The 27,449-nt window shown below is 34.7% G+C and overlaps 1 pseudogene; it reads right to left on the bottom strand.

The window, feature by feature from the left end:
- Positions 1 to 3,475: 3,475 nt before the first annotated feature.
- Positions 3,476 to 4,344, bottom strand: LOC136125062 (SWI/SNF-related matrix-associated actin-dependent regulator of chromatin subfamily E member 1 pseudogene; annotated as a pseudogene).
- Positions 4,345 to 27,449: the final 23,105 nt, after the last annotated feature.

Here is a 27,449-nt window from a genome sequence, read left to right as displayed (position 1 = left end):
AATTAATTTTTCAGAATGAAGTTCAATTAGTTAACTCTTTTAAAGCATATGTCTCCCATAAAACAGAAAGGGAGGAAACTGATGAAAGACGAAAATGGATGGAAACCTTGCTACAGATCCTGATGGTTTCTATAGCGGCTGCAATCTTCCGACAAGGAATTTGAATTTTTTCACTTCAGGGTTGCAAGGAATGACAGTGATCTTAAAGGAATTGTGCACTGTTTCCATTTTAAAACTTGGCTAGCTAATTAGGCAAAATTATAGTTGTATTAAATGTGCATCTGTTACTATGCTCTGTCTTTAATGTTGGGTGTAAATATTTCAGGATCCAATGATTGGTAACTACTTAGATTGGATTCTAAATTTGTAAATGAGAAGCTTTGATTGTGTCAAAAACATATGAATTATTTTTAATTGGAAAGCTTAAAATGATGTTTATTTTAAAAATTAAAATAGATATATTCTGTTTTTGTTAGAATAATTTTTCTAACCATATATAACTACAAGTGTTGACATTTTGTGGAAAATTATTAAGTTATGAAAATAAATAGAACTAGTGCTAGGTATGATGAGGTTAACAAATAGTTCCATTTAAGATTTAAGAAAATGTTTATAAAAGTACTACACAAATTTATTATTTTCTCCTTTTACTATTAAGATCTAGTTCAATAATATTACTATAAATATAATATGTATCTTTTTAGCCTTGAAGTTGTTTAAAGTTTTACTTGTCTCATGTTTGTAAATGATCACCTTTTGTAAATATTTGAAAATAATTTTTTTCTAAATTTTTAGAAGTTATATTTCAAAGCATGACTGTTAGTATAACATTACTAATTTCATTATCTACGGAATTCTACATTTTGTCAATGATCAGTCATGGTATGAGTTATAAATATTTCCAGAGATTGGGTTTCAGCATCAATTCCTAACTCCCATCCTTAGAATAAAAAACCCAGAAATATTAAAAATCAATAATTTTTTGACCCATGATTGAACAAAGATCACAGGGCAAGCTGAAACCCCCAAATTTAGAGAAATAGTCACATCCAGAAAGACTTAGCTCCAGAGATTTGCTTACCTGGAGAACAAAATATGAGAATCCTTAAACTAGTAGGAATATTTAAATGGTAATCTTGAGGAACTGCTGGAGGCAGAGTGCAGGCTAGCTTGAAAGTGAGAAACTCTTGGGGACTACAATCATAAGAGGGCCCCACACTTATTCATACCCTTACTCCAGGAACCCACCAAATTCTCCCGGTGAGGACATGAGAGAGATTCCTTGATGGTGCTAGCTGGGAAATTGGGTAAATAGCCATCTTGAAACCCATCCAGAATCTTAACAAATGCCTAATATCTAGGGAAAAAGGATTCATGAGACAATTCTGAAAACTTTTCCCAGTTGAAGGAAGGGAATATAGAGGCATGGAATATACAAGATGAATCATTGAGTGGTTTGTCATGCCAAAATGTAAGACAGTACTCAAAAAACAAAAAAAAAAAACAGTGGGGATATGTCAAAGGTCACAGGAACCAAATGAAAAAACTCTCAATGGTTCTAAACTGGAACAATTTGAGCAATAAAATAAATATGGTAGCTTTGGATTCTAGCCCAAAGTATAAAATAAATATCTGTGTGCTGGACTGATATAAGTAAATGATTAAATAAAAAGATACATGAGAAAGAGAGACAAATCTCCAATGCAGAAGAATTACAAATAAATTATGTAGCTACTGTCTTCCCAAGGAAGTGGAGGATAAAGTCTCACCCCTCATATGTGACCCTGATCAACATGGGTTTGAACTGCACAATTCCAATTATATATGGATGTTTTCCAATATTAAATATAATGTTTCTACATGATCCAAAGTTGGTTGAATTCTTGGATGCAGAACCATAGATAAGGAGGAACTGCTGATTTGGAGGAACCACAAATACAGAGAGCCAACTGTAAGTTATAGGCAGATTTTCGACTGTGCTAAGGACCAGCAGCTCTTATCCCCACATTATTCAAGAGTTAACTGTAGTAACTTCCTACTAATGAGCATATCATGGAAAGAAAGAAGAAAACTTTCAAGTGGAAAAAAAAACCCGACAAACACTACCTCTGCTAGGAGAAAAAGATTAATATCAGGGATAAAGTCATGTTAATAGCATGTACCCTTGATACGATGTGATGAGAATGGCAATTTACATCTTTGGTCTTCCTTACCAAATCCACAAACACTGTGGAACCATGAGAAAAACATAAAACAAGCCCAAACTGAAGGACATTTTATGATATACTTGATGACTACTCCTCAACACTATCAAAGTAATCAAATAAAAAAGGAAAGTCTAAGAAACATAATCTAGAGAAGCCTGAGGAAACTAAATATAATGTGATATCCTGGATGCAGTCATGGAACAGAGAAAGGACATGAGGCAAAAACTAAGGAAATTTGGATAAAATATCAACCTTAGTTAATAATAATGCTTCATTAGTTGTGAGAAGTGTGATGGTAATTTCAACAATAGAGAACCTGAGTGTGAGGTATACAAGGAGTCTAATATTTCTGCAACTCCTAAACTTTCCTAAAATAAAAAAAATATATTTAAAAGTTGTTTCTATCTGATTTTCTTTTCTGTAGTTTTTGTTAAATGCTGTTCTATTTGCTGTATTAATATTTTCATTGTAGATTCTAACCTGTATCAACTTAAATTTCCTAATTTGTGTTTATTGGTATTATGACATTGAATTCAAATTTGTCTTTATCTTTAATCTTTCTTCATTTGACTTAGTCTTAGAGAATTCGTTTAAGTTTAGTGTTCACTAAATATCTCACAATAATGGTATTTTTTAACATCTTAATGTAATAGACATTGTACAAAACAGAAACTCTGTCCTTTGTTAGAATGATTAGTAGCAATTTACCGACCAAGAACAATAATGCTTAAAATTGTTTTAGAGGCTCTTTTACATTGAGACAAACGTAAGAATATAGAATTACATAAAAGAAATGCATGAAGGCATTATGTACGCTTAAGAAAGAAGGCTTTTCTATTCTTCGTTATTTTTCTGATGTTGCTCATTAGATTTGAGAATCCCAGTCTGTTCTTAACCTGAGAGCATAGTTCCTAAAATCCTTAATTTTCTAATGATATTTTTTATCATAAAGTTTTTGTGGTTAGAATGTATCTTCATTTCATGGAATTACCGTGGTCTAAGTATTTTTACAATATTGTAACAGAAGGACTAGTAGCTATTTCTTCATTTTTCAGGGGAAAAAAACGTAGAAACTAGACGAGTATCAAAATCACCAAATTCACAATCATGCAAAGCACAACAAAATTCCATTGCTCTAGACATAAATGTCACATGCTATGGTTGTAAATATTTGGTTAAACCAAATCAAAATTATTCATGAAAAACATATTAGGATGATCTTGGAGAACCTAAGCAAACTTATTTTTAAAAACTCAAAAAGCATTTTTTCATTTAAAAAAAGTATTTAGAACACATAAAACAAGGCAATATTCATTCTTTTTGCCATCTTCTGGTACGAGATCCATTGGTGGCTCCTCCACGGTTGCGCTGTTGCTCTCCAAGCCCGTGTTACTATCACTGGTCCCTTCCTCTGCCAGACTGTCAACCCCCTCCTGCCCGCTCTCCTCGTCCTCAGGAGTAGATGTGCCTTCTTCACCATTCTGTTGACTTTCTGTCGTTTCTTCAAGGAGTGTCTCCTCTGTGTCCTTCAGGATGCTCTCGTCTTCTTTTCTTCGGTCTTATTAGCTGCTGGCTCCTCCTCAGGAACACTACTGCTCTGGCTGTGCTCAGCTTGCACTGCTGCCTCTTTCTCCCTTTCTTCCTGCTTCTTGTGAGCCTGTTCCTCAGCCTGGGCAATTTCAGCTGCAGATTTTTCCATATCCACTTCTACTTTCAACCACACAAGCTTTTAAATTCATTGTTAAATGAATCTGTGCTTTCCAGGAATTTCCTCTTCTTTTCTTGGTGTCATTCCTCTATTTGAAGAAGTTCAGCTTCTAGTTTTCACTGATGAACCATTAAGGACTGGACCTGAGGACCTGCATTCTAGCTGTTATGGCAACTGACCGAACGTCTGGCACCACACTCTCACTTAGGATTTCACGGGTGAGGTGGTGGTTTCTCTGGAAACGGGCTATGGCTGTTTGCTTCATTGAAAAGCCATCATCATAATTATCGAATCTTCAGCAGGCTGAACGCTCATGTAAGGTTTTCCTTTCTCCATGCGAGACTGTGTCTGTCAACTTTCTTCCTCTAAAGCAGCTTCTGCACGACTTTTTGCACTTAATCCAGTATATCCTGTGGGCTTGCATAGCATCTTGTCTTGAACTGGATATCTACTTGCTTCATGTGTGTTCCTTAACTACTTAACCAATAAGATAGAGTGGGTTTGATTTCTACATTTTTTAATTCCCACACATCACATTATAAACTATTATATATTCAGTATAGGTTTGCAAAAGAGTTGTAAAGCTGAATTCAAGGGTAATATCATATTACATAAATAACATAATATCACATTTATTTCTAAAATGCTGTTACTTGCTTGTATCAGAGCTACTAATAAAAATTTTGTAGTGACTGTAGTGAATTTCTGATAGTTTTTTTCCCTACATAAACTCTTTGATAAATTTATTAATGAACCATGAAATGTCCAAAAAGCAGATCTTCCAAAAGACAGGTAGCAAGCAAAGCCTGGATAATCTACAAACTAGGTAAACAATTGTAAATAAATACATGTAAAGCCTTCATACTTGACTGTAATAATCATAGATGCCTTTATTAAAATACCTTTTTAATGATCAATTTATGTTGTCTGAGACTATATGGAAATACATGCATACTACTAAGATAAATTTCTAACCAGCTTCCCTTCCAGAAGTCAGTCTGCATGTTGCTGCCACATTGCTCTTCTTTAAAAAGCCTCCATCATTAGTGAACATAAATCAATTGAGAGATTGCCATGTTCAAGCACTGTGTCAGGGCTTAAGGGAAATAAAACGTGTATCAATACATAGTTCTTACGTTTATTAAAATAATTCAGTATTCTCAGGTTTGCAATTTTCTAGTTAACTCTCAGTTCCTTGTCTGTAAAGTGGTGACTCTAATAGTACCTACCTGACTACCTCATTTATTCATTCATTCATGCACTCAAATCATTCTTTTTTTTTTTTTTTCATAGCACTAGTATATTCTGGGCACTGTTTTCTTACTCTGAATATAACAGTAACTAAGACACATAAAATTCTTGACATTGTGAAACTTCTAGTGAATGAAGCAGGCAATATTCAAATAAACAAATAACTATAAAATACAATTTTGGGTAGAGATAAATTCTAGGAGAAAAATAAAGTCAGTCAAACAACTAGATAATAAATACGAATGGGGGACTGTTTTTGAAAGGGTAGTTAAGAAGACCTGTCTAAATAATACATAAAAAAAATGAAGCAAGCAATGATCACCTGTGTGTGAGGAACATTTCAGGAAGAACTAACAAGATGCAATGGCTCTGAAATAGAAATAAGCTCAGTATGGTATATTTTTGCTTGAGGAATAAAATGGAAAGTCAAGACAGCAGGAATGAAATGAATGAAAGTGGGGAGAGTGGGAGATGAACCTGGAGTCATGGCCAGAGCCAGCTCATAGAGGCCTTAAGGGCCATGGTTAGAGATTTGGACCTTACTAGAAAGTCTCAGAAGAGCTTCAAGAGGAAACAATTTCATGATTTCACTTTTTGGTTTTTTAAAGATAATTATTGTTGATATGTATAGCACAAGCTGTAGATGGTGTATATATAGCACAAGCCATAGGTAGTGTATCACCTGGAGTTCTTGCTGGACACAATGCCACACTCAATTTTGCTACTTCGTGGAAAGCTTAATAAAAGGACTGTTAATAAAGACAACAAATTAGTAAACTATAGAGCAATAACATAGGGCCAATACTTGGGAGCTTTTACCACTACTGGACCCAGAAGCACAGAGGAGTGGAGCAGTTAGTGAAATGGGGAAAGAAAGAGCTGTGTGAAGAGGAGTGTCTGATAAAAATTAAGACCTTAAATTCGGGGACTGGTCAACCTCAAGTCGCTCTGCATGGAAAGGTCTTGTTCCTAACTCTTGCTGTTGCCCCACCCACACACTCACCATTGGCCAAAACCAAATGCAATCTAGAATCAAGACTGAATCTAGATTCAGTCTGTTCAGGTCAGCTTAGAGAGGTTGAGAATGGTGGTGAGTGGAAGATGGAAGCTTTTCAGTACTGGAGCAGGATTGAAAGAAGAGGACCTGTTTACAAAAACTTGATAAGTTCTAGGCAAGATCTTGTTGTGGCTTCGAAAAACCCGGTAAGAATCTAGGTGGTAAGAAGTGGTGAGACACTGTGATGGTACAAGCAGAACTTACTGATGGTAAATGTGAAAGAAAGAGGAATCGAGGTTCATTGCTGGTTTTCAGTTTGAACTACTGGACACATTGCATGCTGTTTGGTGATATGGTAAGAGAGAAGGTATAGGAATGTACTTTGATAGGGGAGACAAAGAGAGGATCTCCTTTGAATAGTTTAACTTTAAATTAGACATCCAAATGGAGGTTCTGAGCAGGTGGTTGAATATTTTAGTCCATAGCTCAGCAGAGAGATTGGAGTTGGATATGTAAATCTTCGAGTCACAAGTACATAGATAGTATTTAAAACTATCACAGTGAGTATAAATAAAGAAGAGCAAGAGTCCAAGGTTGGGACATTACAAGAATTAGGGATTGAGACGAGGTAAAAAAAATTTGAAAAAGAAACTGAGAAAGAATATACATGATATGGGAGGAAAATCAGGTCCCAGAGCCAGAAAGTAAAGAGCTTCAAGAAAGAATTGTTTTTAAAAGTAAAGAGAACAGGCCTAAAATACAATTGGCATGACAAAGAAAAAAAAAAAGTCACCTACTATCATTATCGCAAAGCTCACATTTTGGATTTAGCTAAATTATTTTTAATCCAGTTTCTGGTCTTTGGTATATGCTTCACCTGGGGCTATTTTCTAACCATCAGTTTCTTCAGTAGCATAATAGTGGAGGCTTGGGTGTAAATTCGTTCCTCTTGGATTTTAGCAAAGTAAAATAAGATTGTGAGTGTAAATGTATTAGATGAGTTTTATAAAAAAAATTTCCAAAGAATTCAGAAAAAGTACAACTTATATCTGATTTGGGAATGAAGAACAGATTTATCATGGAAGTTGCCTTTGAGATGAAAAGTGATTCGAATTTTGCTAAGCAGTGGGGAAAACAAAGGCTTTTGAGCATAGGAAAAAATATGAGCAAAGACCCAGCAATTATAAAGTATGGGTCTCATTTGGAAGAATAGCAAGTTGTGATGTTTTCTGGAAATTAGGTGTGAATAGCGAATAAGCCTGGGGCCATCTGTTGGGAAAAATCATAAATGACAGGCTAATGGATTTGGATTTTGTATTGCATGCAATAGAAAAACCATGCATGGTTATTGAGTAGGTGATTACTGGTCGGACTGGGCTTCAAAGATTAATATAGCTGTGATGAGTAGGAAATATTGGAATAAGGAATGGTAGGTGTTTCATTGGATTTACAGTTAAAGTTTTAAGCATTTTCTTCATTTATTTTGGAAAAATAAGGGACATATACTTAGCACATTTCACTGGGCATATGAGTGAATGTTAAATATCCAGCCTTATTTTTCTGTGCAGGCAAGAGAGGATCTCAAGTCCAGGCTTTTTCTAGCCTTTGTTATGAAAGTTCCTCATTACCTGATGGAATCAGAATGCTAGAGATTGCCCATATTCATGAGTGCCTGACAAGGTATTCAAGAAAAAATTTATCATTTTTGTTTGAATAGGGTGAAGCCAGCACCACAGTAATGTGTTAATATGTAGTAAGAGGTGAAGTAACTCATTTTCAAGAGAGTGGTGATCATGTTGCTAATTGTCCAAAAACATAATATTGTACTCCACGAATCTAGCTAAGCCATTGCCCTTGATATAAGGCTGATATACTGGAATAAACCACCTATTCGAAAGGCAACTTTTGTGCTGCCATAGATGAGGAAATGCTAGGAGAATCATTTGTCTTAATATGGGCTCGTTTGTTCATCCATACAGAATGAATTAGTTTAGTGTCTTTATTATAGACTCTCAATACAATATGTTATAATATTTTTTGGATCCGTGTTTCTCAGTCTTAACCATGCAGTCCTTTTAAAATACAAAATCTAGAGCTATTATTGGCACTAGTATCCTGCAAATACATTTTATGAAATATTGCTGTAGGCATTTGTCAAGGCCAGATGGAACAAGGAAAGTACACGGGCCTTATACTGATTTTATATCCTGACTCTACCATTTATCAGATAATTAGCTGTGACCTCCTGACTTAATCTATATGACATTCCATTTGCTCATCTGTAATATGTTGACTAATGTTATCCATTCTGCAAAGCATCTTAAAAATCAGACTTAATGTACTAAAATCACTGCCTGATCCTCACGTGGTTGTTGTACCAAGCAGTCAATAAAGGGTGGCTATTTTATTATTATTGCTATTATATTAATATTATATTTACTCAAGCTTAAGTGCATTGATTTCAACCATAATGTGGAAGATTAAAGATTTAAGATTTATTCATGAATTTTTTACATCTTTATTGAAATACAATTCATATACCACAAAATGTGCCATTCAAAAGGTACTGTTCCATGGGTTTAGTACAGTCATAGATTTAGGCAAACATCACTACATCTAAGTTTTGAACATATCCATTATTCCAGAAAAAAAAAACCTGTATCTCTTAGCAGTCACCACCCATTTCCTCCCAATACCACCCCAACCCTAGTCAACTATGAGTTTACTTTCTGTCTTTATAGATTTGCCTATTCTAGATATTTCATTTAAATGGAATTATAAAATACACAATGTTTTGTTACTAGTTTCTTTCACTTATCACAATACTTTCAAGATTCACCCATGTTGTAGTATGTATCAGTACTTTGTCAGTTTTTATTTGTGATATATTCCATTGTGTGGATGTACCACTTAATGTTTACACATTTATCAGTTGATGGACATTTGTCTTGTTTCTATTTCTTAGATATTATAAGTAATTCTCTGCACTATCATGCTCAAGTATTGTGTGGAATAATTTTTTATTCTGCTTGGTCACATATTTGAGAATACAGTTGGGGTCACATGTTATTTCTGTATTTAACATTTTGAAGAAAGGTTTTCCAAGTCATCACCTCATTTTACATTCCTACCAGCAGTGTATGATACACCAGCAGTGTATGTGCTAACTTCTCCACATCCTCTCTAACATTTGTTACTTTCTGTTTTTTATTATAACCATCCTAGTCAATGTGAATTAGTATATCACTGTAATTTCAATTTCTATTTCCCTACTAACTAATGGTGTTAAATAACTTTTCACGTGCATATAGGCCATCTGAATATCTTCTTTGGAAAAATATCTATTTGAAGCTTTAGCCCATTTTAAAACTGGGGTAGTTTTCTTTTTATTATTGATTTGTAAGATTTCCTTATACATTTTGGATGCAAGTCCCTTGTTAGATACTTTCTCCCATTCTATGGTTTGTATTTTCACTTTCTTTATGGTCCTTTGAAACATGAAAGTTTTTAATTTTGATGAACCCAACTTACTTATTTTTCCTCTTGTCATTTGTGCTTTTGTGTCCTAAGATACCATTACTTATCCCAAGGTTATAATGATTTATGCATATGTTTTCTTCCAAGAATATAGTTTAAGTGGTAAATTTAGTATATAATCCAGTTTGAGTTAATTTTTTATACTGTGTGAGATAAATGTCAATCAAATTCATTCATTTTCATGAAGATATCTAGCTGACCCTGCACCATTTTTTGAAAAGACTTTTCTTTCCCTATTTGATAGTCTTGACATTGTTGAAAATCAGTTGATGATAAATGTAAGGATTATTTATGGATTTTCAATTTTATTCCATTGATCCATGTCTGTCTTTGTGCCAGTACCATGCTGTCTTGATTACTATAGTTTTTAAACTAAGTTTTGAAATCAAGAAGGCTGAGTTTTCCAATTTTGTTCTTTTTCAAGATTGTTTTGACTATCCTAGCCCCTTGAATTCCCATATGAATTTTAGAATCAACATGTCTATTTCCATAAAAAATAAACCAGTTGGGATTTTAAAAGGCTTTTTATTGAAACTGTAGATCAACTGGAGTATTATCATCTTAATAATATTAAGTTTTCTGATCCATGAGCATAGGATGGCTTTCACTTATTTTAATTGTTAAAACTATTTTTCAACAGTGTCTTGTAGTTTTCAGTGTGTAAGTCTTGTGCTTCTTTGATTAAATTGATTCCTACATTGTTTCTGATGCTGTTTTACATGGAATTCTGTTCTTAATTTTGTTTTTGGATTACCTACTTGTAGTGTATAGAAATATATTGATTTTTTTATGTTGATCTAGTATCCTGCAAAACTGCTCACCTTTTTATTGATGTGTAGATTTTTCTTTCTTTCTTTCATCTATCTATCTTTCTGTTTTTTCTGTGATGTCTTTGTCTGGTTTGGATGTCAGGGTCATACTGACTTCATACAATACTTTGAGAAGTTTAAAAGAGTTTGTGAAAAATTAATATTAGTTCTCCTTTAAATGTTTGGTAGAATTCATTGGTAAAGCCATCTGGTCCTGAGTTTTTCTTTTAGGAAATATTTTAAATACTAATTCAATCTCTTTACTTATTACAGATCTACCAGATGTCTTTCTAGAATTTTTTTTATCTGAGTTATCTGATTTGTTGGCATATAGTTGTTCATAGTACATCTTACAATTGTTTTTTAATCTCTGTAAGCCTGGTCATGATGCCCCCATTCTCATTTCTGATTTGAATAATTTGCATCTTCTCCCTTCTGTTCTTGAGTAGTCTAGTGGAAGGTTTGTCAACTTTGCCTATCTTTTTAAATAGGCAATTTTTAGATTTGTTGATTTTCTCTATTGTTTTCTATTCTCCATTTTGTTGATTTCTGTTCTAATCTTTATTATTCACTTTTTTCTCTTTGTTTTCCATTCAGTTTGCTCTTATTATTCTAGTTTCTTAAATTGGAAGGTTATTGATATGAGACCTTTCTTTTTTTTTTTTTTTAAATATAGGTGGTAAAAACTGTGAATTTCCATCTAAAACACTCCTTTAGCTGCATCTCATCAACTTTGGTAAAGTTGTGTTTTTGTTTTCATTCTTCTCAAAGTATTTTCTATTTTCCTTGTGATTTCCTTCTTGACTGATTGCTTATCTGAGAGTGTATGGTGTAATATCCACATATTTGTGAATTTTCATGATTTCATAAAAATTTAATAATTGCTGATTTCCATTCAATTTCCTTGTGGTCATAAGACATACTTTAAAAAATAAAATGTAACTTTTTATCATTTCAAACAATTAAATGTATTGACATTTGTTTTATGGCATAACATACGATCTATATGCTGGATAATATTTCATGTACACTTGAAAAGAATGTGCATTCTACTGTTGTTGGATAGGGTGTTCTGTAAATGTCTATTAGGTCTAGTCATTGTGCTTTTCAAGTCTTTTATATCTTGTTGAGCTTTTGCTAGTTTTAACCTTTATAGAAAGAGTTGTATTGAAATCTCCAATTATTATTGTCTATTTCTCCCTCAATTCTGTCTGTTTTTACTTAATGTAATTTGGAGAGCTGTTTCTAGGTAGACACATAATTGTCATAATCCTTTTGTCCTTATGAAAAGTCTCTCTTTACCTGCAGAAACACTTTTTTGTTTTAAAGTGTATTTTGTCTGAATTAATATAGCCACTCCAGCTCTCTTTTGGTTACCATCTTAGTCTATTCAGGCTGCTGTAACAAAATATCATAGACTGAGTTGCTTATAAACAACAGAAAATTTGTTTCTCACAGTTTGGAGACTAGAAGTCTGAGTTTAGGGTTTCAGCATGGTCAGGTGAGGGCTGTCTTCCAGGTTGCAGACTTCTCATTGCATTCTCACATGGAGAAAGGGGCTAAGGATCTCTCTGAAGCCTCTTTCATAAAGCACTAATCCCATTCATGAGGGTTCCATTCTCATGAATAAAGCACCTCCCAAATGCTTCACCTACTAATACCATCACCTTTGGAAGTTAGGACTTTACCATATGAATCTGAGGGGGACGCAAACATTTACACCATGGCAGTTACTACTTGGATAGTATATTTCTTTCACTTTTTCACTTTCAAGCAATGTGTCTTTTAATATAGTGTATTTTGGCCTTTTTTCCCCTCATTTCATCAATCTCTGTCTTTTGATTGGAGTGTTTAATTCATTTACATTTAATGTAATTACTGAGATGATAGTATGTATGTCAGGCATCATGCTGTTTGTATTCTGTATGTTCTATATGGCTTTTGTTCATCTATTCCTTGATTATTATAAATTTAGTATTAAATAGATACTTTTTCATATATCATTTAAATTTCTATGTATCGTTTAAATTTCCACATGTGTGGTTTTTTAATTATTTATTTTCTCGGTGGCTGATCTGTAGATTACAATTAGCATCTGAATTTATAATAGTCTAGTTCAGATCAATACTATCTTAATTTCAATAGTATACAAGACTTTGACCCAAAATACTTTTCTTCCCTCTCCCCTTTTTTGTATTATTATTGTCATGCAAATTATATCCTAATATATTATAAGCCCATGAATACAGTGTTATAATTATTGTTTTATGTAGTCATTTTTTAATCAGATAGGAGAATACAAAAGTTATAAACAAAAGTATGTTTGTACTCTCTTTTTGTATTTACCTATATAGTTACCTTTTATGAGTGTTCATTATTTCTTTGTGTGAATTTTAGTTACTATGTAGTTTCCTTAGATTTCAACCTGGTATTTCATGGAAGTCTGTTAGCAAACAAATTCGCTTAAGTTTTTGCTAATCTAGAAATGTCTTTATTGCTTTTTCATTTATGAAGGATAGTTTTGCTGGATATAGAATTCTTGGTTGACAGTCTTTTAATTTCTACACTTCGATGTGTTATCCTATTATCTTCTGGCCTCCATGGTTTCTGATGGGAAGTCAGGTGTTAACCTTACTGAGAGTTTCTTGTATATAATAAGGTATATTCTTCTCTTGCTGCTTTCCTAAGTTTCTGTTTTTCTTTGAATTTTGTCAGTTTGACTATGATAAGTCTAGGTATGAAGCTCCTTGAGTTTATGCTACTTGGAGTTCATGGAGCTTCTTAAATATAGATTCACACCTTTCATCAAATTTGGGAAGTTTTTGGCCATTATTTCTTCAAATATTCTCTCAGTTCCTTTTTCTCTGTCTGTTGTTACGTGTGTTAGTATGTTTGACAGTGTCACACATCACTGAGACCCTGTTCAGGTCACCTCACTTCTTTCCTTTCTGCTCCTCAGACAGCATAATCTCTGTTGACATCTTTTGAAGTTCACTGATTCTTTCTTTTGGCAGATCAAATATGTTGTTGAGAATCCTTATTTCAGATTTCAACTATTGTACTTTTTAACTCCAAATTTCTTTTTGGTTTCATTTTATAATTTCTATCACTTTATTGATGTTCTCTGATGGCAGGTTGTTATTATACTTTCTTTGCTTTTTAAAATATGCTATTTTTTAATTCTTTGAACATATTTATGGTGGTTCATTTAAAGCCTTTAACTACTACCTTCAAAATGCGGCCCTTCTCATAAAAATTTTCCATTGTCTACTTTTACTTTTTCTTTTTTTTTTTATATGGCATACTTTCCAATTATTTTGTATGACTTGTATTTGACATTGAAAACTGGTTATTTTAGATAATATAATGTACCTTTGGTTTCAGATTCTTCCTCATTCCCCCAGAGGTTTTTGGGGGGGTTTTGATGCTATTTATGTTGTTGTTTTTGTTTATTTTGTCATTGTTTTGTTGTTGCTGCTTTTTAAATAACTTTCTCAGACTAGATCTGTAGATTTTTATATTCCCTGTGTTGTGCAGTCACTGAAATCTACTAGGTTTTTTTTAAGTTCTTGTTTTAATTTTAAGCCTAACTTCCTAAATTCAGCCCAGTGTCAGTATAATTTAGTCAGTGGTTGGTCAGAAGATTTTCCAAATCAGATTCTCAGAAACAGTCAGTGATTGATCAGAAGATTTTCTAAAATACCTTACCTTTATTTCTTTCACTCTCTGTCAAAAGAAGTTGTATGAGAAGGTATGATTTAAACTTCAGGCAGTTTATAATACAGCTTTAACTTTCACTTCCTGCTTACATAGGGCCTCAGCACCTCAACATCTGCTAGAGATGTGTGGGGCTTTCTATTTTTCCCAAGTCTGTCCTGGGCATTTACATAGCCTTGTGCACATATGCTGCCTTTAAGATTCCTGTGGGAGTTTTTCAAAGTTCCCTGTTATCATTTCATTCAGAAATTCCTGGCAAAGATCTTGTTTGATTGCCTGAAATCACAGTCTTAGACACCAGTGATATTGCCAGCAAAATTACATTGTTTTGGTAATATCCTTGATATAGAACTTTGATGAGCTCTGAGTTAAATCAAATAGCCATAACACCCCAGAAGGGATATTTTCCAGGGAGCTTCAAATTTGGGCACAATATTGACTGTGCTTCTGGGGATGTTACATTTAACAGAATTACAGAATGGTTCAGTGGGTCAGTCCTTTCTGTTGGCTGAAACAAAACTGTTTTTTTGGGAGGTAGGTTGTTTGCTTATTTTATGATTACTGTGTCACTGTGCTAGGGAAAGAGGAAGTTAAAGCATCACAGATCCTGCTGTGCTACTAAAGTTGGCAGTTGCTCTTTGATAGAAGATTTCCAGTTTGTTCTGTAGTTTTGGGTAATTTCCAGAGTTCTGAAATAATTTTAGGGCTTTTGCTAGTACTTTCATTGTTTTTTGTGGGAGAACTATGACTGAGGTCCTCACTTCACCGTTCCAAAAGTTGATCCTCCACGAATTGTTTTTAAACGTCTGTTCTCATTTTCTTAGAAACTTTCACATTATTATTTTACCTTGCTGTATATATGGGTAAAACTCTCCGCCTTGTGTAGATTTTGTCTTACTTCTGGCACTGACAGCGTGTAGGTGGTACAAAAAAGACCTTGTATACCTTCCCTCTCATCTCATACCCTGACATGTGAAATCAGGCAAAAATGACATCTAGACTAAAGAAGAATAGAATCATAAATGTATTTAAGTTGTTGGAGTACATACATATGTATTTTTTTAGTTTAGTTTGTTGAACTGATCCAGAATCATGCAGACAAAGCATTTAAATTATGTAAAGTATAAATTCATTTCGGTTAATCTTTTTTTAAAATCTGTCTAATGGTTTGATAATCTGCACTTGTTGGACTTAATCAGATCAGGCATCTGTTCTTCTTAAAGGAAATGGCCCTTTCATACTGAGATTTACAGTCTCTTAGCTATGCCTTTAAGAGGACTCACAGACATCATAAATGTTCTTCTGCAGTCTCTGTCAAAATCCATCTGGACAATGGATGAGTCTTAGCCATCAATTAAACCTTTATCTAATCATTTCATATAAAAGCTGTGTAGTTATAACTTCTTTATTTTGTAAGTGTGTCCTGGAAGTATCTTTCATAAATCCTGCTTTTAGCACTCCTCTTAGAGGCATATCTTCCTCCTTACCTAGCTTATCAGGATCTGTCTTTGCCAAGAATGTTTTTCACTTTTGTTTTCTGTGTTTTAGCTCTGTATTAATTAGGATCGGTAAATTATTCTGCTGTAGCAAACAATCTTACATTTTAGTGACTTAAAACTACAAATGTATGTTTCCCCCATTAAGTTATATATCCATTGTAGGTGAACAGAAGGATCTGCTCACTAAAATCATTCAAGGATCAAGGATATCAGGGACTCACTTGAATGCAGCTAGTCACGGTAACAAATGGAAACAGAGATCTCTGGAATGTCTCGCAGAGACAGATAAATACTCAACCAAAAGAAGCACACCTCCTTTCCACTCCCAACTCCTTGTTTAGCACTGATGCTAAGGAGTAGTGAATAAGTGCAATCTTATGACACACCGTGAAAATAGAGCTTGAAATGTTGAGGGGCCGAGGGAGAGCAGGATTGGGGTGTACCAGAGTCTCTCTTCACAACTGCAATACACGCAAGCATCAGTTTGGAGAAAAGCTACATCATTTAGAAAAAACACAGGTTACTCCGGACATGTGTGTTTTAAATTTAGTAAATCACTTATAAATCTTTTATGTTCTTATTATGTACTTATGAACTTTTTCAACTCTTAGGTGAGATTATTACCTTTAATCAGAAGCTATTTGAACTGTGTGCTGTATATCCCTAGATTTTCAGGTGAAAATATGCCAAGGGAACACTGTTTTTAGTTCAGGGTATCAGTATAATGTGTCTTGTAGAATCACAACTCTTTAATGGAATGTGAATTCTGGGTAGGGAAATAATATGTTTAGCTAGCAAATAAAGGGAAAAAATGGATTTTAAATTATATTGGGAAAATAAGAGAGATCCAAAGGAATTTGGTTATCTAATAAATGAGGATGTCCTGGGAAAATGAGAGGTCATTAAATCTAACTTTGGCAAAAAAAAAGAAAAAAAAGATATAGTTCACTTTCTGTATCACTTTAACACAAACAGTGCAGTGAAACTGTACTATAAAGCTTATTATTACACTATAATGAGCCAAAATTATATTCTGATCAAGTTTCTTGAATAGTATATCATAAATTTTAGTGTGATAGGGTCACTTAAGCCTTAAAATATGTCATCATTGAAGAAAGAACAGGTCATGGACATATTCAATATTAATTCCAAATTCTTCCATACTTCAACCACTCTATCCAAAGCCTTACAGAGGTAAAAAATCATGTAGTCACTATCAGGGTGTATGTATATATAATATATGCAATATATAATATACAAATTTCCAAATTATGATATGCCTAATCATTCTGGAGATAAACTTTTGTTAGTATGTACACAATGAAGTTCTTTATGTAGAAACTGAAGAAATAATGAGGAAAGGAGGAAAAAATAAATAAAATTTAGTGTTTTCATGTCAACCGTCTCTGCAATCACTAACCATAATGGAGAATCATACTCCCAATTATTGTGGTAAATCTACTTTACCTTTATAACCATAGCAACATTATCTCCCCATAACAGGGAAGGATTTTCATTTTCATGCCTGTAAGGGTAAGGATGACAAAGTGGTGAGAAGGGAGAGTTTTGCTCAGCTTTGATCTTGACAGTGCTGAGCAGAATCTATTGGAAAGTGGACGTAAATAATGCTGTGCTATCATCACTGCTGATCTGGGAATTGAAAGCGCAACACTTGTTGCTCCCTTAGCCTCCCTTTAGAATAATAGCTTTGGTCTTTTCAAAGCCAAAGGAAACCTAGCTGCAAATACTATAAGACATTTTCCTCTAGAAATCTGCTTAATATTAAGGGACAGGATTCTGTTTATATGTGAGCAATTGGCTATATCCAGCAAAAATATTACAGATTACCTTATGGACCTTAATAGAAGATCCGTACTTTTTGTCATTAATTATTTTGTGAGTTCTACTGTAGTCAAGTAATTGCACTATAAAATTTATGACATGATGCTATAGAATGTAGAGAAATAATTAGACAGTAGAAGAACTGTAAGGATTGCATACTGATAAACACACAAACACCCAATACATCAGTCTGGGTCGCACAGTAAGCACATGGCACTCTTAATATAGAAAATTTTCTTTACAAAGAGATTAATTGCAAAGGGCAGGCATTGGAAAGCTACAAGTTCTGGTCAGTGTTCAGTGACCTGAGCCTTCCACCCCCAGGCCTGTGGAGAAGATAGATCTGAACAGTCAGCAGCTTTGAGGAAAACAGTGAACCTTGGTTGAGGGAGTGAGCCAATCTGACCCAATCTATTTGGAAGGAAGACGGGTTTGCCCTCTCTGCTCTCCTCCAGTACTCCATACTTCTGCCAAGCAGCCACAGCCCCTACCCCCAACTGTGGCCCAACCTGAAGAGAGTATAGGAGGAGTCAATTGGTACCTGGTGGACATACACACATTCTAACACATACTCAGTAACACACACACAAACATACAAATGTATACAATCCCTCCCTCTCTCCTTCCCTCCCTCCCTCCCTCCGTCCCTCGCTTCCTCGCTTCCTTCCTTCCTTCCTTCCTTCCTGTCTCTCTCTCTCTCTCTCTCTCCCCCCCCCCTTTAATTATATATTTGTTGAAGTGAGCTTTGGTGTAGTAAAAATGTGAACTTGGATAAGTCACTGAAATCCTCTGTCTCTAGATTCAACAGCTGTAAACAGGAATAATCACACCCAATTCACAGAAATTTTACGACCTTAATGGCAAATACATAGATATGATATTTACCTAGAATACATATTGTAGCAGAGGCCACATAAATGACTGTTCCGAATGGATAAGAAGTGACTGTGAAAAAAGTATTCCACTAAGATACTTCTTATTCCATCTTGCCCCCTAGATCAACTAACACATTGTGTAGCCTTGGTAACTACTGCATAACAGCTGAATGAATTCATTCTTCATTACATTTTTTTTTTTTTTGCGGTACGCGGGTCTCTCACTGTTGCGGCTTCTCCTGTTGTGGAGCACAGGCTCCGGACGCACAGGCTCAGCGGCTATGGCTCACGGGCCCAGCTGCTCCGCGGCATGTGGGATCCTCCCGGACCGGGGCATGAACCCGTGTCCCCTGCATCGGCAGGCGGACTCTCAACAATGGCGCCACCAGGGAAGCCCTCTTCATTACATTTTAAACTTACAATGCCTATCCTTCCTTTCTTCCCTAGTCCTCAATATTTTTGAATGCTAGTGTTAAATTTTAATCAGGCTTCTTACATTTGGCAAGTTCTTTTCCTCATATCCCTACTTGAAAAAGCTGACAATGAAGAAATCAAAGCCATGCATGGAGAATTTGAAGATAAAGACTTGACACTGACTTCAAGAAATTCAGAGACCATTGAAGGAGACAAACAAGTGGATAGACCCTTGCAACTCAGTGACTAGGCTTCTAGGATAGGGAAGAAGAATAGTTTTGTTAAAAAGTAGAACCCTGGAGTCAGATTGCTTGGGTTTTAACTCCTGACCCAAATGGAAGCTATAAGATTTGGGCTTAAAGTACTTGACCACTCGATGCTTCAGTTTTTTCATCTTTAAAGTGGGAATATTAAGTGCGCAGTATATGATTACTGTTACTACTAGTACTAGTACTTTTACCTGTTATATGATACTGATAATAATGAAGGTGGCAAAATATGGCAAGAGGGAACAAAGAAGTAGAGTCTTAAAGCCATGAATTAGCAAGCAGTCTGATAAGCAGTCTAAAGATTGAAGAGAAATTCAAAACAGGAAGACAAGCCAGAAGGCATTGTGGGGAGACATCTATTCCAGGAACAGCAAATCATTTTGTAGGGGTACACACTATGGTCAGGTGCAGGGACACAAGGTAAGAAGTTGCTGGAGAGGCAGGGGGGAAATAGACAATGAAAGATTTTGTGTCATGCTAAGAATCATGACTTTCATTCTGAAGTCTGCAGGATGTTGGGGGAAGACTTTAAGGGAGGCAGAGACATAATGAGTCCTACATTCTAGAGAGATCCCTTGGGCAAATGTGTCAAGAAGAGATTCAAGGTGACTGAAGAAAGATAAAATAAAGGAAGTAGAAATTTCAGGGCAGAGTTGATAAGTAGAATCATAGTAATTGGAGAGAAGAGAAAGAAATTCAGGACCTCAGATTTGTGTTATGCACAACAGTGACTGGTGGTTTTAACAGGAAGGCGACTACAGGAGGAGCATTTAATTTAAATTTGATTATTGCCGTTTCAGTGGAGCTTGAGGTGCCTGAGAGACATGGTGAAATGTTGGGTGGTTGATTGTCTTCACATATGCGGAGCTCTAGTGAGGGACGACAGTAAAGTTAAACTATGCTGGGACTTTGGTGAATACTTACATTTAAGAGGTAAGGTGTAAAACTGGGAAGGAATTATTAGAAGTATAAGAGAGATTATTAGAGATACAGCAAGGGAAGGCTTCAAGACTTTCCAAAAGAAGGAGATGGATAGAAATATCAAAAGAATCAAGTAAGATAAGGATTTAGAACTGCATTTCTAAGAGTCAGGAGTATGTCACCTTAGAGCCGGAAATTGTGTTTTCTCATGGCTATGGAGAAAGTTATCAGAGAGAAATCTCCCATCCTTGTGAAGATGTATCCTGGACCTCTAAATGCACTGTGGAAGATTTGGGGTTGGTGATCACAAATTGCTTTTATTTGTTGCAAATAATCTATCTCAAGAAAACCAATTTTTTTAAATCTCATGCTTGAAGTAGTAACAATGAAACGCTGTAACAAATTGTCTCATTTTACATACATGATTAAAGAAATAACAAAAAACAAAAATCATTTATAATATACTCTCTTGATGTAGTTACAATTATTGTGTCACTTTACCAATAAGAAAACCTAGAAACTTTAAGCTACATATCCAAAATCACATATAAAGGATGAAGCCAGAACAGAAACCCCAGTACAGTTGGCCTTCCATGTCCATGGGTGCAGAACCTGTGGATACGGAGGGCCAACTGTACTATGCCTTTTTTTATATAAGGGACTTGAGCATCTGCAGATTTTGGTTTGGGGTAGGGAGTTCCTGGAATCAATTTCCTACGCATACTGAGGAATGTCTGTATATTTAACTATAGTTTATCTAAGTATAGTATGCTATACTATCTTAAAAAATAGAGAAATTATTGTTGCTTTTATTTATGTTATTTTAGCAACGATATGATATCAGATGTATGTATAAAATATTCTGAACTTTCGAATAATTTCAAAAACACTTCAGAGAGGTATTTTTCATGTAATTTCTGAGGTGACCAAGAAGATTCAACTAGAATTATTTGTAAAATATAGGATTTCATAAGCATATCATAATATCAGGTGATGATCCTCAAGTGTTTATAGAGAAAGATTTATGGCCATGTGTGGGAAGGGAAATTGTATATAACACATGTTCTGCCCTACTCTACAGTCTTAGCCTAGCAGAGGGTGAAGGTTTGGATCCAGGGGATAGTCATGTACTCAAATATTAACAATTCAATCTAAGTTTAAATTTTAGAATCTCATCCAGTTCTAAAGTTATAATTTCATGGTTTTCCAACTAGAAAATGTCTACTGCAGACTATTTGATACTTAATAGAACAAATATTTTGGTAAAGGGGAGGTAAATTTTACAAGCTATCCGGGGTATGTATTAAATCTTATGCCACATTCTTAATGTTTACTGAAGTATACGAAAGGCACATTTGTTGATGTAGGCTACTAGTTCTCTCTTTCCTTACTTGTCCATCCCATTTGTATCCTATTGTATGTCCATTACAGACATATATTTTTTAAAAAACCAAAATCCAGTACTTTTTATTGATTCATCCATTTGTTAATCTTGTTGAATGCTCGTTTTATGCTAGATAAGAGGAGTATAGCAATGACTAGACCCACAGATGGGCTTTTGAAACACCAAGGATAAATCCCTGTCCATAGTTCTTAGCAGGCAATGTGGGGATGACTGATATCTTTCACTTAGTAACTCAACTTCCTGCATCATGCCCTTGGATGATATAAAGAACTTTTAGTCCTGTTGAGTCCAGACATAACCTCAGAACTGTTCGCAAAACAATGCCCCAAGCATCCAGTATCGATTGATTAGATTTGTCACATGAGATGAAATCTATTTGTCGTGATTGGGCATATGAACAGCATTATCCTGTTGGAAAGAAGAAAATAGGCAGAATGCGGCAATAGCTTATCCCAAAAGCAATATTAAACTGATATGACACTGAAAGGAATATGATACAAACCTTGAGATGTAAGTTTTACTTGATTTTTACCTTTCAAAAGATTGATCAGTTTTCTAAGAATCTTGTTAACTACTCTGTAAAGTACTTAACTGGCTTAAATATAGTTATATCCCACTATGCTTAACTCAGGTTTGTTGTTGCTGTGGTTTTAAATGATTCTGTTGTGGCGCTTTGTTTGGGGTATTTTTGTTTGTTTGCTTTTTGTTTTGTTGTTATTCTTGTTCACATTTCAGGAATTAGAGATCAAGCTTTCAAAAGACGTAAAATAAATTTAAATATGTAAGGGAAAACCACATGATCAAGATATACTTTTAACTGTTTATAAAAGTAGGACAAACGTGGCCAGTGCTGTTTCCTGCAAATAGAGAGGTTTAAGGAAACACAGGTTATACTCAGGATATATGGTCTCATGAACACTCATTCTCCAAAGTGTGTATCCAGAACTAGATAACATGAAAAAATTTTATACTTGTCTCTTCATCACTTGGTTGTGGATATTCCATTACTTGCTCTAATGCTCCAATACACTAAGACCTTCAGTGTACTCTGCCCCATTATTAGCGTATTTTAATTCCTCGGCCTATTAGATGTACACGTGTGTTTCTCTTGTTCCTCTAATAGAGACACTGAGCTACTCTAGTAGATATGAGCTACTGTAATCCAGACGGTGTTAAGTAAAGCAGGGTGAAACAGGTACGATGCTTTTAGAATAATTGACCACGAGAATGCTTTTGAGAGCTTGGCCTGATCATGAGAAATGCTTTGGACTTCCCTAACACATGGACATTGAGTGATGGGTCAAGAAAATTTCACTTTGAATGCAAAAGACTAGGGCACAGATGAGAAGTCATCTGAATTTCACAGGAGACACATTGGAAAGAGGGTTCCTATGGGGTATAAGTGTCATTTTAAGAGAGGGGGAAACAGGGGTAATAGTAACACAGAAGACTTCAATGTATAAGCCACTGGGAATATCTAATGAAAGAACCATGGGTTTGTTGAAATCAGAGTTAATCGGAAGCTCGCTTTACTTCGGCCCTCAATGCCATGAAAGGAGAAGGATATTCAGAGACCTAACACCTTATATCTTTAATGGCCCCTCACCTCCTCTACAAACAACACTAACATCTTCACTCACGCTGGGCCAGTAAGAGAAGGTCTTATGCTGAAATATCTGTCAGTCCTCCAAAAATTAGCTCACGAGTAAAGAGGGTTGGAATACAAATCAAATTATACTAATTTTGTTAATGTTCTTTACCTACCAGCAAGATAGAAATATACTGTGCTTTGCTGATTACTACTCTGCACATTTTATACTGTGGATTTTTTTAACACCTTCATGATATTCACAAACAATTTTAGCCATTTAATTAAGATGCGATTCCCCACATATGGTGATAATTAAAGTGTGGCAGATTAAAGATGGCCACAGGTTCTTTGATGCTCCACCCATGCAGAGGTGTGGTCTGTGTCCCTCTCCCTTGTCTTGATTCTGGGAGATCTCTGTGACTGCTCTGAACAATTAGATTCAGCAGAAATGGTGTTGTGCCAGTTCCTGGGTTTAGCAATGCTCATGTTTAGGATACTCCCTGTCAGAACACAGCTGCCATGCTGGAAGAAGCCCTGGCCACATGGAAAGACCACATATTGGTGCTCCAGTGATCAGCCCCAAATAGGAGCCTAGCCAAACGCCAGCATCAACTGTCAGTCACGTAAGGGAGATGTTTTGGACTTCAATTCAGTCAAGCCTTAAAATGACCACAAGATCAGCCTACATCTTCCTTCAACTGCGTGGTAGACCCCAAGAAAGAACTTCTCAGTTGAGCTGATTCAACTCACAGAATTGTGTGGGGTAATACATTATTGTTATACAACTACATTCTGTTCTTTTTAAAATTAGTTTTACACAGCAATAGACAGCTAGAACTTAAACTAAAAATTAAACAGCAGAGTAATCAAAGTTTCATTAAATCAATTTTTTTCTTTCCTTGATTTTCTATAAGCAGAGTAACAGCTGTGTTCAGCAATATTGTGGTAACTGTCACAGTGTTGATATTCCCAATAGTTAGACCTGCAAAATGATGATGAAATAGGAGCATATTCTTATTTAGATACTAAAAAGGACATTGTAGAGTTGAAGAGAAATGGCTGCCAGATTTGCCTCCCTCTTGCCTTTTCCCCTCCCCCAAACACACAGATAAACTCAGCCAGGAAACTAAAGGCAATGGAATGTAACTGGCAGTGGTAATGCTGATATATTCTTTTTTGTGCCAAAGCAGTCTCTTGGCTATATCCACAGCACTGTTGCCCAAACAGAGGATCTTCTGTTTTAGGGCTGAGCATGGCAAGAATTCCAGTCCTTTGCCTTCTTCTTTTACCATTTAAATTAGTAGAAAACAGTTCCATATTTTGCTTTCTAAATAATTTTGCATGAATGGAAATAGTACCTGTATTTACAACTTATAAGAGATAATCTGTCCCTGAAATGTTTGCTACAATTGGCAGTTATATATCATTCTGGGACACTGGATTTAAACACCCTGGGCTTCTTACTAAAGTGCTCGTTGTTTTCATTAATGCCTTCACCCTTTGGGGCCTTGCTTTCTTCTCAGTGGTGTTTAGGACACTAATGCACCATGTCCTAATATCATAGCCCTTGGTGCTCAGAAGCATAAAGCAGAAATAACAGGCTGAATCAGTACCGATCTTGGAAAACACAGTCTGCTTAGACAGAAGTCTAGGAGAGAAAATTGGTAAGAATGAAGAAATCAGACAGCTTCATGGAGAGTGTCTCAGTGGGAAAACCACTGGGGAAACACAGAAAAGTTGAAAGCAGATGATGGCAGGGTCTATTTTTCCACGGAGATATTGAGAGAAAGTTTGAGAGTACACTGAATGAAGACTGCCTAGATGTGGAAGGATACCCTTCCTCTTTGGAGAGCCCTTTCAGCTCTATTTTTCTTTGGACTGTGGACCAAGTATATTTTTTTCCTTCATCACCACTAGTAGAAACCAAAAATACATTCTATTCACATAGGCTAATAAAAAAATAGACTTCTTTCTTCCTCATATTTGTTGAAACTTCATCTGTATTTACTAATAGAAGTTATTCAATGCCTGTCACATCTAACTTTAATTTAACCTCAACTCAAATCTTCTGAATAGGAATTTCAGGCAACTTCAAGTAAATTGACGTAAACACAAAGGAGGAAAAGGGAAATAGAATGACATTGATAATATTAACGTATTCTATTACTAGCATAAAATTTGCCTATGTATGTCCAGAGAGGGTAGGAAAAAGGAAAATTTAAGAGAAAGCGTAACTCTCATCTTATAAAAGAGATGTACTTTTGACAGTGCAGATATACTTTTATTTGGTGTAACATGTTCAATGTTGTCAATTACATGGGACTTTGAGTGACATAATAGGCAATATATTCACATCGGTTTATATTAAATGCAGAAGCAATTTTTTATACTTTTATAGAACTGGATAGAAGGAACTCTGAGGTGAGAGAAATGATATGAATTTGGCTTCAGATAAAACTATTCAAATTTTGGCTGTCTTACTTTCTACTTGTCTGAACTTCATCAAGTGACATCTCAACATTTGGAACTTATTATTTTTATTATGATCAGTACCATAACTTGTATTTTCTACTCAGTGCAAACTTATTATTATGAATAAATATTTGGAGATTTTCAAAAATAAATATTGTAAATTTATTATGGGCAAAGATTGAGAACCTCATTTTAAATTTTGAACAAAATCAAGTTGTCATATTCATTACTCTTAATTATTCACAATAACTTCTTCAGAGTCATCAGTGTGTAACGTAATCCATTTTGTGTCATTTTTGTGTTTTAGTTAGTCCCAATATAGATTTATCAGTGTAATCATTCTATAAGTATCTTAAATGATAAGTATATATTTGTCACTTGCTTCCTAGTCTGGATTAGAATTTAATCTATCATTTTGACAGATGGCCCTTCTGTAGGTAGTTTAAATTACAAAAGATCTTTAACAAAACTCTCTCTTTTCAATTGAATTATTGTCTGCTTTACAGCAGGAACCATGTCCGATTATTTTCTCATTACTCTTCAGGCTGCCTAAGAAAGGATTAAGTACAAGATTAGTGATGAATAAATACTCGGTGATTTATTGTAACAAGGGTGTAAGACTGGTAATTTTCACTCTTTTCTTCACTGAAACTCAGACTTTATAACTCTAGAAAAGACTGATCGTTGGTCCTTGAATTGATTGTAATATTAGCACTGATTAGACATGGAGATAGAATTTAGTAGACATGACAGTTCTCTGGTCTTTCAAGTCAAAGGTAAAGAGAAGCAAAGTTTTCACTATGAAAAAAATATATAGTTATAATTGATGCTTTATGAAACTAAATTTAATTTGAAGAAGCAAAATCCTTTGGCCAGGTCATTTCTGTTGGAATAAATTTGACACAGAAAATATCTCGATTTAATTAAAACTAATATAAGGAAAAACTGGCCTAATACGAATCCTCTGACCTAGACATGGTTCAGAATTCCTGGAATTATTCTATGAGTGAGATACATTTGTTTTTAATCACACAATTGAAAATTATACATACACATACAAATATGCAGTTTTGTTTCTTATTTTGTTGAGGTGAGATGGTCATAAAAATGGGTTCATACTATAGATATTGTTTTACAATTTACTTTTTGGCTTTATATGTCGTAGAAATATTTCTATGTAAATATATAGAGATACATCCTCATTCTCTTTTTCTAATTATAGAGTTCAAATGTAAAAGTTAATAATCTTAAAAGTATGACAATGTAATTTCATTTCTAAAATGAAATTGAGTTATTTGTAGTGAGGTGGATGGACCTAGAGCCTGTCATACAGAGTGAAGTAAGTCAGAAAGAGAAAAACAAATACCGTATGCTAACACATATATATGGAATCTGTGAAAAAAAAAAAAAAAAGAAAAGAAAAGGTTCTGAAGAACCTAGGGGCAGGACAGGAATAAAGACGCAGATGTAGAGAATAGACTTGAGAAAAAATAAAAATAAAGTAAAATGAAAATACATGTGAAGCCAACCCATCAGATGGATCAATATTAAGATATTACTAACACCCCAAATAACCCTATCATGTCTCTCTCAGTCAATATACCCCAAAGGTAACTATCATTCTGACTTTAATCATCATAGTTTATTTTTCCTGCTTTTAAAAATGGATTCATTACACATGTACACTTTTGTTTCCAAATTCTGTTGTTCAGCATTATTTTGTGAGATTATCCATATTGTGAGAAACAGCTTTTTCATTCTGCTGTAATATTTCTTTATATGAACATTTATATGGATATTTATGCTATTTACAGTTTTGGCTATTATAGATGAAGCTAATATGAATATTTTTATACATGTTTTCAGTAGACAAAAGTACTCATTTCATTTGAATATTTACGTAGGAGTAAAATTGATAGGTCATTGGGTAAGCAT

Source organism: Phocoena phocoena, chromosome 6, assembly GCF_963924675.1.
Source record: "Phocoena phocoena chromosome 6, mPhoPho1.1, whole genome shotgun sequence".
Taxonomy (NCBI): domain Eukaryota; kingdom Metazoa; phylum Chordata; class Mammalia; order Artiodactyla; family Phocoenidae; genus Phocoena; species Phocoena phocoena.
This window is presented reverse-complemented; position numbering and strand designations above follow the sequence as displayed.